The 14,720-nt window shown below is 42.1% G+C and overlaps 1 protein-coding gene across 1 annotated transcript in view; it reads left to right on the forward strand.

The window, feature by feature from the left end:
* Nucleotides 1–1,267: 1,267 nt before the first annotated feature.
* Nucleotides 1,268–14,720, forward strand: part of znf438 (zinc finger protein 438) — a 46,361-nt gene continuing 32,908 nt past the window's right edge. The window contains exon 1 of the mRNA XM_069151275.1: nt 1,268–1,375. The gene's annotated coding sequence lies outside the window, so the exon portion shown is untranslated. The remainder of the gene's footprint in view (nt 1,376–14,720) is intronic.

The raw sequence follows: 14,720 nt of genomic DNA on the forward strand, positions 1-14,720 counted from the left end.
CACTACTGTAAGACTGTAGGTAGTTTGTGTGAGACATCATTGTACTTTACTGGTGTAAAATCCCAAATGAGTTTGGAATTCATTCAATTATCACAACCACCTGACACAGACTTTTGCTGACCATTGGAGTTGGCATCGGTAATCCATCTTTAATGGTCATACAGGAGATTAAATTATCCACCAGCACATAAAATATTGGAAATATTTATGGAGGTGTGGATCTGATACACTGGATTGGTATTTATGCTGATTTTGGCCTTATTAAGGAGATCGGGAGCTGTTATGTCAAATACAGTTTTTAAATCGTTGTCTGTCATAAGATTGTGTTTCATTGATTAAATTTTTACATACAATGATGCCAATGATTTCGATGTAAATGAGGTGTTCAGATATTTAAATGAATAAAATGATGAAAACACAGAATACTCCAGGGAATGTTTGACCCTAATGAAAACCTATCCACTTTTATAAGAGGTACCAATCTAGTAATATAATATAAAATAACATAATCTTTTTGAGTCTTCTGTACTTTCTGCAAGGGATACTGCAGGGATGTAGTATTGCACTTTTATAAGGCCACCCCTAAAAATGCCAATTATATCTCCTCATATTTATAACGTATGTCCTCAGTTTATAAGGCAGGTTTTCTGTTGAATATTTGTAATAACTTATATTGTAATATGATCCTGTTTTTTTTCCTCGGACTTTGGAAAGCTTCCTCGAATATACACAGAGTACTTTAGTACTTCTCAGGAAGCGTACATTGTCCTTTATGTGTAAAATTGGGAAATGGAGTAGTGCCTCTTTCATTTAAATCAAGTGTTTAGCTTCATTGTGTGTGTGTGTACGGGCCCACAGTGTTACGATAACGTTATGTTGTTGTCACAGTGTCCTAAAGTAACCCTTTACCAATCTGCTGTGATATTTTGATGCGTGTCAGCTGTCAGACAGCGGCTGCTCTGTGTTGTGCTGCCACAGGTTACTACGCGGCCGCTCATTGGCTGCATTGACTCAACAGAGCAAAGTAGGTCCCCGGAATTTACGGGCTGTACCATTTCTGCTTAAACGGGGTGTTTTAAGAAATGTTCGACTCTATTATGTTGTTCCTTACCCACCTGAAACATATCATATTAATTAGTACGTATTTATAATTCTATACATAACTGTTCAAATATTACACTTGTCTGAAAATGCTGCGAAACGTAGTTGTTTAACAACTGGTACGTTTGCTTCCACCCGCTGGATCAAGTTGACGGTTTGGCTTAAAATGGCTGGAGAGAAACAGTTAGGAAGATCGACGATTATGCCAGGTTTAAAGGAAAAATGAGTCGCTGTGTAGTTTGAAGGCGCTCCCTCCACATAACTGGGGATCCAGGTGAGACATGATTACAGTTAATTCAACATTTCCACCCACCCCGCTGCGTTTAGACGGAGAAAACGAGGCCAATCAGCGCTCGTTTGCTGTGTTATCAACGGTAGCCTTTACATGCAGCAGGAATAATCTGTAGCTTTGGTCTGGATTTTCAGTCTGGGCTTCAAGAGCTTCAAAGTCTAACAACAGTCTTCACAAAGTGGGATTTTCCCCGTAAACGTGCATATGCAAAAACCGGCGGATAGAAGAGTGTAACTCAGATGTCATACAATGTGTGTGGAGCTAATGCAGAGCAGGCCTGCGGCTAACCCTGCAGCTGTGCATCGCAGTAATACGTCATCAGAGTAGGATTCCCTGCAGTAAGAGGTGCTCACAGACACAAACCAGACCTGAGGGATGTGTAAGCACACATTGAACTGATTGATATTGTTTTGCGTACAACCCCACTTCTGTCCTCAACTCATTTCCTAACTGTCAGCAGTTCTGGATGTGTACCTGTGTGCAGTAAAATATACATGTGGAGTTTTGGATGCTGGATGGATTTTAGTTTGGGTTGCTTTAGATACATAGGATAAAAGCTAGTGCAGCAATATGCTTGTTTCTTGGTTGGAGCACATCTGTGGTGTATCTTCTACTGCTAATTGAGTTTATAACTGAGGTTGTGCAACTAGGCCCAGGGTTTAGGTGATTTAATAATAAGCAATATACTGTGAGGTGACAGAAATTTGAGTCAGCAGAAAGTTTATTGTTTTTAAGAAGGTCTTCATGTGTCTGATGTCTGAGGTTGTGTTGGGCAAATGCAAGCAATGTTGCAAATGGTGATAGTAGATGGTATAAATCTCCACTCTTACAGGTAACTGCTTTTTATTCAAAAAAGTTCAGCTCTAGTCTTGATCTTATTAAATGTACTCATTATCTTGATCATCTTGATCTAGGCAAGACTTGACTCATTGATCTGTTGCTTGGTTACAGTTTAAAACTGGACCCATTTAGTCATTAACATTTTCTAAAATGATTCAGGTTATTCTGCACGGTCATATAGAGATTTTAAATGTAAAAATGTGAATACAAAATCAGCTCGTACCTTGAGTGTATGTATTACAACAGTCCAATTATAGTGTAATCTGGACAAGTCGATAAGGCCTAATGAGTTACTGAACTTTACAAGTACAAGGGTAAACAAACTTTTGCAGAGGCCATGCCACTATGTCCAGTGTCCAACGTTACATTTTTATTCCCACCGGCCCACTCGGCCAGCAGGTCAGGGTTTTACGTACTTTGTATATTTTCACTGGCCCAGCAGCAAAAAATTATTTTGGTTTAGTGTACACAATCTCTACAATCGTGAAGTTTTATTTAGATTTTGTTGTTTATAATATGTACTCATGCCGAGATTCATGCACCCAGGTTATTTTATTTAGCTACAATCTACAGATGCCCCTTAAATGCCTCACATTTAGAGCAGGTGCTTGTGCGCGGAGAAGCGTCAAGTCAGCACCGCAGTGCAACTTGATGCTTGGTGTGCGACCAGAAATTAGTTGGTTTGAAAAGAGTGAAATAAGGCATTCTAATGTAGAATTTACGAAAAGGTGAAACCGAGTGGTTTTATCTTCCAGGGCGGGCCGCTGAAGAGCAGCTGTGTTCGTGTGTTTACACTGAAGTTGCTCCTTCAACCCGTCTGGATATGTTTAATGGCTTTTCAGGTAATCACCAGCAAACTGTAACACTTACTGTGTTCCACCCAGGAGGATTGTTTGCTTCCACAAAAGTAGGAAGCCTCTCTTTCTTTCCGCATCCTCGTATGGTTCTTTTAGCAGGCATTATTTTTGGAGCACCACTAAGAGGCTGAGAGCGCATCTTATAATGCATTAATTTTCCCCACGTCCATTTCAGCAAAGCACAATGCATTTGATTGGTCAAAAATCGTGCAAACGTTATTTAAAATGTGCTCAATTCTCAGACTGATTGTGACAGTGGCGGCCAATCACTGCCCTGCCAGAACCAATAGGCCACCAGTTATGTCGAACCCTGATGTCTTAATGTCTGTTCGTTGCAGGGATTGTATTTACTTATAACTGTATAAGGTCAAAGGTCAGCGTCAGGTCCAGGACAGCCCTTCTAGGGCCGTTTAGGATGTTTTTGTGTTGCTCATTGAAATGTTGCATACAGCTGAATGGCTCTACATGCGCTTCTCGAGAAGGATTTACAGAAACCCCAAGAAGTGTTTGGTACATTCTTCTGGCCTACTTTTTTTTTTTTTTTTTTAATGCAAAAACTCTGAGACCACAATTTTATGTGGCTTTTTGAATTAAGACTGCAGAATTAGTCTTAGTAAGCAGGCCCTGTGACTGGTTTTGATGCCTGTCTGAGACGATTCACGAGTCCTTTCAGGTTGTTTAGTCAAAGATCAGAGTGAATATTTAAATTAAACACCTTCTAAGAAGTTTAAGGATTTTGGAGAGATCGGAAGCAGAGAATTCCCCCGTCTTACTGCAACTGGAAATCTCGCTGTGGTATTCAGTATGTTCCAGTGAGTGTTCTTGGTTTTCCTTTCCAGATACATGAATTATTACACTGTCTGCAGCAGCCCAGGTTTTGTTATGTAAAAAAAAGTTGCTTTAAAGGGGCAGCAATAGAGCTGTTTGGATCTGGAAATTGTAGCTGACGATTAAATACAAATTATTGCAATTAAGATTGAGATATCCTTTTCGGTTAATGTTATACCGCTATCATGGTACTAAGCCTAATCATAGTTTAATAATACACATACATTTTAAGAAGAAGTGCTATTTCTTGGCTGGAGTGTTTGACTTTGCAACTGAATCTGTGGTGTTATGTCGTGCGCTGTCAAACCACAGCACAAGAAGCGGCGCAACGGGATGACATCATTAAAAGAGGACCAGTCAACCCTCAAACTATGGAAAACGGCACAGAAACAGAGATGGAAATCTGGTGTTTCTGTTAGCTTCATCCAGCTGTTTTTATGTAGATGAATGGAAAGTATTTCAGTCATTATGGAAAATGAATTTGGTCGGCTCAAATTACTGCGATCAGACAATTATGTAATAATTGTGACAGGTGTTGTCAGTAAACCACATGACTTGAGTGTTAGAGCAGGGAAAGTTGACTGAAAACTGCATTTAGTTAAAAAAAATAAATTCTGAGCAGCTCGGGCTTGGGGTGCCTTGCTCAAGAGCCCCTATGGGGCGGTTTGTTAGGGACTCCTGCTGGTCAGCTGAATTTTGTCACAAAGGTGTTTTGTCAGCATGACATAATTCAGACTTGATAAAATTACTCATCTGACTCATGTTGAGGAGACATTATAAAGACTTGCAAGGTGAAAAAAATGCCTTCATTGGAACCCTTTCTATTATTTATAAAAATGGCCATCTCAGCAATATTTAGCGCTGACGACGGAGAGTTCACAACACTCAAATTGGCAAACACTTTTTTTTGCATTTGTTAGAGCTTTCACATTCATAACAGAAACTCCTACAATACAGCCAACACATGCTCCACACTGGCTCGGAGTTATCACAGGAAGTTTCCTACCACTGCCCTCCCCAGTTGGATTGAGCTTGTTGTCATCACTGGGAAATCCTGCTTTCTGTTTCTGTTGTCATTGCTTGGCTCAATTAAAAAAAAAAAAAAAAAAAAACGTGTTGAAAGAAATTCATAAAAACAAATAATTGTAGCAGCAAAACCTGTCTTCAGGACCAGTGTCCTGGCCAGAGGTAAAGCTACACCTGAGGACACTGAGTACATGTCCATGTCCTTGTCCTTGTCCTTGTCCATATCGCTGTTTGTGATAAGCTGCTGCTGATGTACGTGCGTACAGAAATGTCAAATGAGATATATGGTCGAGTAGAAACCATTCATCACCATTAGTTTGTAAGTCCAACAGATGATTTTGACCCTGTAAAATGTTCCGCTCAATATGTTTCATAGCCACAAATCTCCCCCCAAAAAAGATCCAAAGGATCTGTATGATGTTATTTGTTTATAACTAAAAATGTTATTGTTGATGCAATAATATATTGTTACCAAATGTATAGACTCTCAAATATGAGTATCAGCCTACATAGTGTTTTCAGGCTGTAGCTTGTGATCAAACTTTTCAGAAGTGCGGATAGGGGAGTGTTGGGAGGACTAGAACCCGACCAATACAGCAGCCAGACCATTTTATTAGCTGACACGGGCCTGTCACAGATATGTCAGTGTCAGCGTATACGATGGCCAAGATGTGGCAACATGAAAACTTTTTTACAGATCATAATGCAGAAGAAAATACCTATGGGAGTAAAATAGAAGTGAAGTTTGTGGGTTTTTTAATACAGTTATTTATAATTACTAAATTGCTAGTGAAGGTTCTCTGTTTCAGTCCTCTGATGCCAGTGTGGAAAGTCCACTTTAATATATCCTGCTGCCATTTCATTCAGTTGAGCAGAGCGTACAATTTATTTGGGCTTTCTGCCAGATTATGTGACGGAGGCAGTAATAAAGCTAATCACATTCACATAAATCAGCTCTGATTGTAGCTCCACTTCATCTGGGAGATTACTTTGCATTTACCTTTATTGTTCATTTCAGAGAGCAGTTCTCAGCTCACTTGGAAAATTGGTTAGCCTACACATTTCTCTTTTTAAAGATTTTTTTCTTTTGCCGACTCAGAGCAGCTCTCTTGCCTATAGATGAGTCAGTGCGAAGAACACCCTTTCCTTCCCACACACACACACACACACACACACACACACACACACACACACACACACACACACACACACACACACACAGCAGAGTTTGGCCGTGACGGCCTCCTTTATCACACAGCTCACCGTGGGAAATGTCTCGCACTTTTAAGGTTCATCGCATACAATGATTAGAAACGAAGAATTAGACTGCGTGATATAATCTGTCCCTGGAATATGAGTGAGGGGCTGGCATGTGAAGCCGGCATCCAATGTAAACACATGCCGGTGCGAATGACTGGAGCGTTCAGTTTTTACCGGCGAGCAGCTCCAGTGTGGTTTCACATGTGGCTAGATGAGTAGGGTGAAAGCAGGCAGAGGAAACTTAGATGCTTGTCTAACATTTCCGCTCAATCATAACCAAGATCATTTTACCATAACACACACACACACACCAGATCTTTGCACTCAGGCGCCACTCATTGCCAGGCTTTGAAGTAGAGGAACCAAAAAAAAAAAAAAGATAAAAAAAAAAGCTGAGAGCGTTCCCAAACGTTGTTGACATTTTACACGAGGGATATGATAATCTAGCCCAACATGCAGCCAGTCACTCTGTAGGAAGTAGCTTGCAGGTTGGACTGTGTAGCTGCTAATGATTGTGTTTTTCTCAGTTAAATCTTGCTGCAAGGCCTTGGCCTACTTTTTCAGTTATGGTGTTTCCACATTATGGAAACAATATAGGCACTACGTGACTGAATTAACAAGCAGCTCTTCCCGAAAAAACATTAATTCAGTGATGCATTCAGACATGATTCTCTTGTGCAAGTTTTGGAAGAAGAAAAACCTAAAGTTCTGACACAAAATTAGAAAGTCCATCTGACTATTTAGCCCACTTTTTTCAGTCATACCTGAATTCTAAGCAGCTGATATGTATCGCGTCTGCTAAGTGCTGCCCAAAGATGTCAAGAGTGGTGGATTGAAGAACAAGGAAAGTGCATCTCCAGACTGAATAATGAATGGGGACCATATTGTGGATGGAAAAGGGAGGATGTGGTTCAGTAATAGTCTGGTGAACATTTCTTTCTCTGCTAAATTGTTGGTCTTGCTTGCTGATCTCTTGTTTCCAAGAAAAGTTAATGAAAATTACATGTGAAGCTTAATGACTGACTTTTACAGGATTTGTAGGCTGCAGGCAGCGCAGGCATATTATTATATTAGGCTGCTCCTTTGAGCATTAGCATAGTTCCTGGCTATGTTCCACTTCTAGCAAACCATTTTGTTCGCAGCGTGCGCGGTCAAAAATGTTTGTCGCGTGGCAACATCTTAAGAGGTTTGATGAGAGCAGACGGCAGTATTGACCCTGTATGGTGGCTTTTAGATCTGTCATTACGGTGCATGTATGGTACATCATAAGTCTCTCTAAAAAAACAAGTAAAGTCAGACACTTTTTAAAGACAAATCTGGCAAAGAAAGCGAGTGCTCTTCGTGTATAACCGCTGCTGAGGATCCTGGAAGGCCTTTTAAACCCAAACTGTAATCAGCCAACAACAGATAGGACCGTCGTTGTATTGGCAGGTTTCAAAGTGTGGAGCAGGGGCTTCCTGTAAAACCCCAGTTTAGCTCTGTGAATAAAAGCTTTAAATAAGGAAGTTGTTTTTCACTTTTCTGAAAACGTGGCTGCTGAGTTCCTGCAATCAGGGGTTTTCTCATCGGTTTCTATTTTTGTTTAGGAAATTTTGAAGTGTGTGTTGAACAGTAATTGGGATTTTTTTGTGTTTTGGGGTATTTCTTTAACTGTCTACTTTTACCACAGGCATACTTATGTGTTATGTGTGTTACAAATAGGAGGGGCTGCTAAAAAACTAAATCTATCTCGGTGCTTACTCTGTATAAATAAGCAAATATACATTTTAATAGCTGAAACAATTAATTGGTTAGTCCGGAAGTTATTTTGTTTGCGCAAAAACAAATAGGCCTCTCAAATGTTTGCTGATTTTAAATTATTTAAATGATCAACCAAATATCTTTTAGTTTAAAACTTTTGGTCAAGAGAACTAAACAAAATGTATTAAAGTTACTCTGGGCTCTGTAAACCTGTGACCAGCCACAGCTTTATGAAATGAATTGTTAATTTTGGCTCTTATTCTTTTTCAACTAAGCACAAAGCAAATACTTAACACAAAGTTTCATTTGTTCTAATAGACTCAGTTTAACCTGTTTAAAGGCCCTTAAATAAAGGCCTTAAATACAATTAAAGGCCTTAAATACAATACAAAACAAAAATTAAAACAATGCGTGTATTAAAGATGGACTAAAATGTGGGCTTTGTAAGTAATAAAATTATTCTCTGCTTACTGCGCCGTAGGACAGGTTAATTCTTGGTTAAATGCTTTGACCTATATAAAGAGGGATACATTTATTTATGTCTACCAGCCTGAGTGTCTCAATTAGCTCCAGACATCAGGGAAAATAGAAGTCATTTTGGGCCCACGCGTGTTTATTCTGTTTAAGACGGGGCTTGCGAATTTGAAACCCAAACCCACGCTGTGTCATTCCTCCGAGGCCTCTCCCACTGCAGCGGTGGGTGCGGCACGTGCACAGGAGGCAGCGGAGGGCGTTCACTTTCATCCCGTCATTTGGCCGCTTCCCAAATATACTGTGCTCTTTGCTGTTCATTTCTCTGCTTGCCGTGCCCACTGTCTCCTCAGCCTCTCATCTCCCTGTGCCTCTTTTCCTCCAGACACATTTGTGTGTCTCCCGCTCTCCATCCCACAGCTATGATTTAGGCGTCAGGGCTGCTCCCACTCCCTCCCAGCCCTGGATCAAGTTACCCTGCCATTACTCAGTCGTTCCCCCTGCGAGGGTGCTCCATGTCAGGCGTAGCGGAGCCTGCCTGCCTGCACACCGCCTGCCTCTCCGGACCTGCAGACTAGCTCAGTTCAACCACAGACGCCCCTGGTCAGTGGAGTCGCTCCAGCTATGGCACACACTCCTTTGGAAAATCATGCAGAGCAGCGGGCAGAGGGTTTAGAGTAGTTTTAGAGCTGGATTTCAATTTCATGTGGGATTAAGGAAACTCCAGCATACCGGCTGCTTTCATCTGGCTGCGGGACAAGCAGGTTCTATTTGAAGTCTTTGTTGTTGTTGTTACCCTTACACCCACGAACACAAGACTGTCTGCTGGCAGGGCTGTGAGCCTCCCAACAGGCCCATCCCCTCCATGCATCACAAGTCGACTGGTGATTTGTGGACCTCATCGTTTTATGGTTATGTAATGTCGGTTCGCTTGACGAGTAAAATGTCTTGTTAAACCCCACGCCGTCCTATTCCCATAAAAGTGAGTGATGCAGGCAGCAGGATGAGGGCCCTGCTATCCCATTAAGTTTCGCCTCCCATCCTACAGTACATGTCATGTGGCTGAATAGAACCTGTCCAGTTGGCTTAGCCAAGCCATGACATTGCAGAAATTTCACTGGCTTGGCTTTATCACTTGATTAATGCATGCTGAGTAAAACTCCTAAATCTGCTGAGGAATTGTGGGAACCTATAGGTCTAATTTATGAGAGTCCATGAGGGAAGGTGTATACCTGTTTCTGTGCCCATGCCCTTTTCATAGAGTGTAAAGTTTTATAGAGGCTACAGCATCCTCCTCCTATTAAGCCTGTTGTGCACTCTAGTGGAGCCATAACTCCCTTCTGCTATCGCCAGGCTCTCAGCTCCTCAGTAATTTATTTAGGTCTGACATATGGCTGTCCTGTGCGATGCAAGGTAGCATATCGCAGCACAGGAAGGCCCACTCAGGCTAGGCTAATCCTTTCTAATTGAAAGGGAGGCAGCGTTGTGGGCCAGTGGCTTGTATGTCGCTCATCTCTCTGCTTGTTTTACAGTAATGAGACATCTGGGGCTGTAGAACAGTGCTGTTTGTAGAGGGAGAGATGGCTCCCGAGCCCGAGGGCCTCTAGAGCTTTCACAGACAAAACAACGGAGCCGACTGCTTGTTTACTTCTATCTGGATGTAGGCATTTTTATTATGCCCTGACTCTGCTTTGGCACTGTCTCATCTGCCACACTGATGTTAAAGTAGATTTATTTCTTTGGAAAGAATAATACATTTGGGATATTTAGGACAAGGGTACGGCTATTTAAAGGAAAGGGAGGACGTTTCTTTGCCCAGAAGAGATTATTCTAATATTAGGCCCACAATTCCCTTCATCTCCTGTTGTGTGGTATTTTTGATTTAACATTGTTGAGCCACAATGCTGTCACTTTGGGCTGTTAGTATTATTAATGTTACAGATTGAAGTTCTATTTCAGTTTTCAGAATTACAAGGTTTGGTAGAATTATTTTATTATTATTATTATTATTATTATTATTATTAAGACTTTATTGACCTCATGTCTGTGGCAAATGTGTAGTCTGTAGTTTGTTTATGAAAACAAAGTAGCTTAATATTCTTTAGATGCCCAAGAGCACCTGAGCCCCTGTCCCTCCTGAAAGACACGCATGTCCAGTTCAAAACCTCGTACACGGCTGGACCCTCTGCGAGAGTCTCTGCTGTGATTTGAAGGCATTGAGGGTTGCACTAGTTTCTGTATTCTGATATCTGTGTTTTGACGTAGGGCAGCGCTCAACCCTGTTCGGCTGCATTGACACGGTGTGGGGGAGACACGGGTGGAAGAAGGGCAAAGGGAGATTGTTCACTTGGTAATCGACAGCGTCGATACCGTTGTTATCTCGGACTGATAAGAAATTAATAAACAAAAAAAGCGGAAATGAATCGCCCACTCAAGGAAAGTCTATGTATAGGAAACACTGTAGTACAAGCCCCAGGAAATTCCCTGCAAAGCAATTGCTTATGGATGAATTGATCACGATAGAGGAGTTTGGAAAAATGCGCATCAAAGTGATTGTGTTCAAACATTGAGACAGACGGACGGACATGCGAGCCACCCTTGTTTGACTGAATGGCAAACTACCAGTTTTTTTTACACATCTAGTTTGAGGAGATTTAATCTTGACGAGCGTCAAAGTATTGTCATAAGGATGGGGAACACATTGTTAAAAAGCCCCTCTGCCCACCAAAAGAGAATATCATGAAGACTGTAAAAAAAAAACAAAAAAAAAACAAACAAAAAACAAAAAAAAAAAAACCAAACACCCCTGTTGCTCAAGCTCCACAAGTTGGTGAGTTTGATGGAAAACTCTTCCAGAAGTTGAACAGTCATGAGCTCAAATAGATAAATACAAAAACTAATTGTCCAATTACTTAAGAAACTTCGACCAATGATAACAGTACTTTGTCCAGTTCCCGTTTTGACATTTTGGGTCAAACCTGTATTTCAGTTGATGCTAACAAGTTCGGGGTCAGCCAGTTGGCCGATCACCTCTGTTGTCTTATGTTGTAAGATTTTAGCAGTATTGGTACTTTTAGTTTTTAGCGCGTCTTTAGTTGCCAGAGTTCGGCTTGTCAAAGACCCCGGCCAGGTCTACCGCCTAGCTGACAATGCACCCCGCCCAGATGCTTCTCGCTACGTGTGGTGGGTCCTTCGGTTGGCGGCTCAATGTTGTTTCTTCAGGCGGAACCCAACAGGGGCCCTATTAGCAAAGACCCGGCAGCCCGCTGGTGAGCTCCCCTCCTGGGTTTGGCTCCAGGAGGGGGCCCTGGTTTCCCGAGGTGGTGTTGCTCCGAGGGCTGCTTATCATCAGAGGTGTTTCGAACTGTTTTTAGGCGGCTGGCCTCTCCCCTGGGACAAATTTACCTTGGGAGACCCCACCAGGAGCTGATGCCCCCGACAACATAGCTCCCAGGGTTCACTGACACACTCAAACCCCTCCACCACGTTATGGTGGCGATTGTTGGAGGGGAGGCCAGGATTCTCCGTAGGGTGGCCGGGTTCAGGCTTAGAGACAGGAAAAGGAGCTCCGACATCTAGGGGGAACTTGGAAGAGAGCCGCTACTACTTCATGTCGAAAGGAGTCAGCTGAGGTGGCTTGGGGCATCTAATCAAAATGCCTCGTGGCCGTTTCCCTAGGGAGGTTTTCCTGGCACGCCCAACTGGGAGGAGACCTTGGGGTAGATCCAGAACACGCTGGAGGGATTATATATCTCATCTGGCCTGGGAACACCTTGGAATCCCCCAGGATGTGCTGGAAAATGTTGTTATAGAGCTGCCACGATTAGCCAATTGACCGGTCGACATAAAAGACAAATACTGTATGTTTTTGCTGTCTTTCGTCGACTTTGTTTGTGAGTCAAAAGCTTGGGAAAACTATGACAAATTTGCTCTCAAAACTGTTTTTCATAATTGTATAATAAATGTGACTGAATGTCTGAGTTTTTTTGTTTTACTGTTGGTCAGACAAAACACGACATTTGAAGCTCTGAATAGAGCACCTTGTGATTAGGAAACTTTTGATGTTTTTTTTTCTCTTGCACCATTATTAATGTACATTTGACAGAAAAATGATGAATCAAAAACAATAATCCACTACTCATCTGTATAGTTGCTTTCTCATTTGATTATTTTGGCTGATCTCTGATCTGACAAGTGTCTGTGCTGAACACAGTGCTCATGTGTTACAAACCTTAAGAGCTGTGGTACCACGTAGTAGATTTTTTTTTTTTTTTTTTTTTTTTTTGGTTCCACTGCCACCTTGTTTATGTTCCCTAAGCTTCAAGCAGCCACTCTGGCCTTGTATTGCCATTTTTACACAATACCAGTGACCTGGCAGTGCATTAAGGCAGGTCTGCAGCTACACTCCAGATCCAGTCGGACACGCTAAGCTCTCTACAGCTCACCGGAGACCTCTAAATTACTGCTTTTCACAACCAGAAAAGCACCTCATGTTTGAGGAGAGTTTCTCTTTGTTTCCTGCAATGTTTTTTTGTCTTGGTGGCAACTGCACACAATCAGAAAAGGCTTTTACATCTGATATGTTTCCTTGTGCAAGCTGATAATCTTTGCTGTTAAAAGCAGGAGTAAAATCTCCCCCACATATATTCACGTGTAGGCAGCACACTAGTATTACTTCATGTTTGATCCTACTCAGGAAAATATACGCTCACACTCTGAAAGGTATGAGACTGCCGAACCTTGGCACAGTTACTTGAGAGGCTTAAAGTTAATACTAAATGGCTGTAATCCATTATTTGGTTGGTTTCAGAGCAGAGATAGCTATGGTTCAGCATGTACCTGTCAGTACTAAATGATTGCTTATTTCCTGCCAGAGAGAAGGGGGGGAGGGGACGTAATAGCAAGCAGCTGCCTCAGCTGGACCTTACCTTTCCTTTCTGTCAGCTTACTTACGACCGAATGCCAAAACGCCTTCTTTCCCTCAAGTTCAGCGCTGCCTATTTGAGATACCAACCGCTGTAGGTGGCGTGTAATCAGGATGGAGTACAAGGGAAAAAGCTTGATCCACCTTGATGAGCGATAACTTCCTTTCGGGGTGTTGGACAAAGCATCATTGTTTGTCCGGCGTGTTCACTCTACTCCCACTACTTATGACAATCCCTTTTTATTCTTCCTACTGTGGCTCTCTCCTGTGATTAGCTAAATGCGCCATTGATTCGCCAAGTCGGGGCACCCGGAGCGAGGGAGCCATATTTATCACGCAGTGAGTGGAGCATGCAGGATGTTGCACCGACTGTCCCTTTTTCATTGGAAAACGATAAACATAGTTCTGTGGAATGCGTCCATGTGATGTACGTCCACAGCAGACGAGGGGAAGGCACGTAGTAGAAAAAAGGCCTGATCTGCTCCGCTTTCCTCGGGAAGTAGAATTAGAAAGCCACAGCTCCATGGGGTTTGTTGACATATGAGGAAAAAAAAAAAAAAAAGGCAGACTTGCAAATCGGTGTCACAAGTGCAGGGATTGCTGCTTTAAAATGGGTGTAAGGATGTGGAGAGTTACTGAGGATCCCCCTCAGCAATGCAGAGGGACTTTGGATAGGGCAAGGCTTCTCCCTGTGAATCACAGCTAATTAACGAAGTAATTAAGATTTGAATCTCTGCTCAGAGAAGGACTCTGAATTGTCTATACATTCAAATAGGCCATCAAACGGAAAATCCCTTCCATTCATGAAAGGGCTAAATTAAAGCGTTCAGACCCTTTCCTCTCTATTATCCCTGCTGTGTGTCACACAAGGGACATCTGTTGAAAAGAGCAAGGCAATGTTACGCTGAGTTAAAGCCCTCTCCGCTCCATCAGGAGCACTGTTCATAATGCATTTGCTATACACATTTCAGCTTGAGTGAATTTATTTCAATAAATAATGTCACTCCAAGGACACGCTTCGATCTTACCGCAACGGCCACGCTAACTGTAAGCCACACCATTGTTATCTCATTCCGCTTGTGGAAAATGATAGATTAACAAACAGTTTGTACGCAGGGCACTGAGCATGTCTGCAGTTTTATCATCTCTGCACACTGCCAAAATAACCTCCTCTCTTTATGATGGATGTATTTTCCGTTTTTTATTCTGCTGCTACAAGCTGCAGGGAGATCTGTGGGTATGGCTATAATGTTCGGGCTTACAGGGAATTTCATATAGTGGGCACAGAGTGGATGCAATTTATGTTTAAGTCCAGTGGGCTATTTAGGTGGTGCTGTCATCTAGTGTGTTGACTCTTTAAATGCCCCATCTTTTCCTGTTC

Source organism: Embiotoca jacksoni, unplaced genomic scaffold (genome assembly GCF_022577435.1).
Source record: "Embiotoca jacksoni isolate LCO1_2020_lvr unplaced genomic scaffold, fEmbJac1.0.p SCAF_17, whole genome shotgun sequence".
Lineage (NCBI taxonomy): Eukaryota > Metazoa > Chordata > Actinopteri > Embiotocidae > Embiotoca > Embiotoca jacksoni.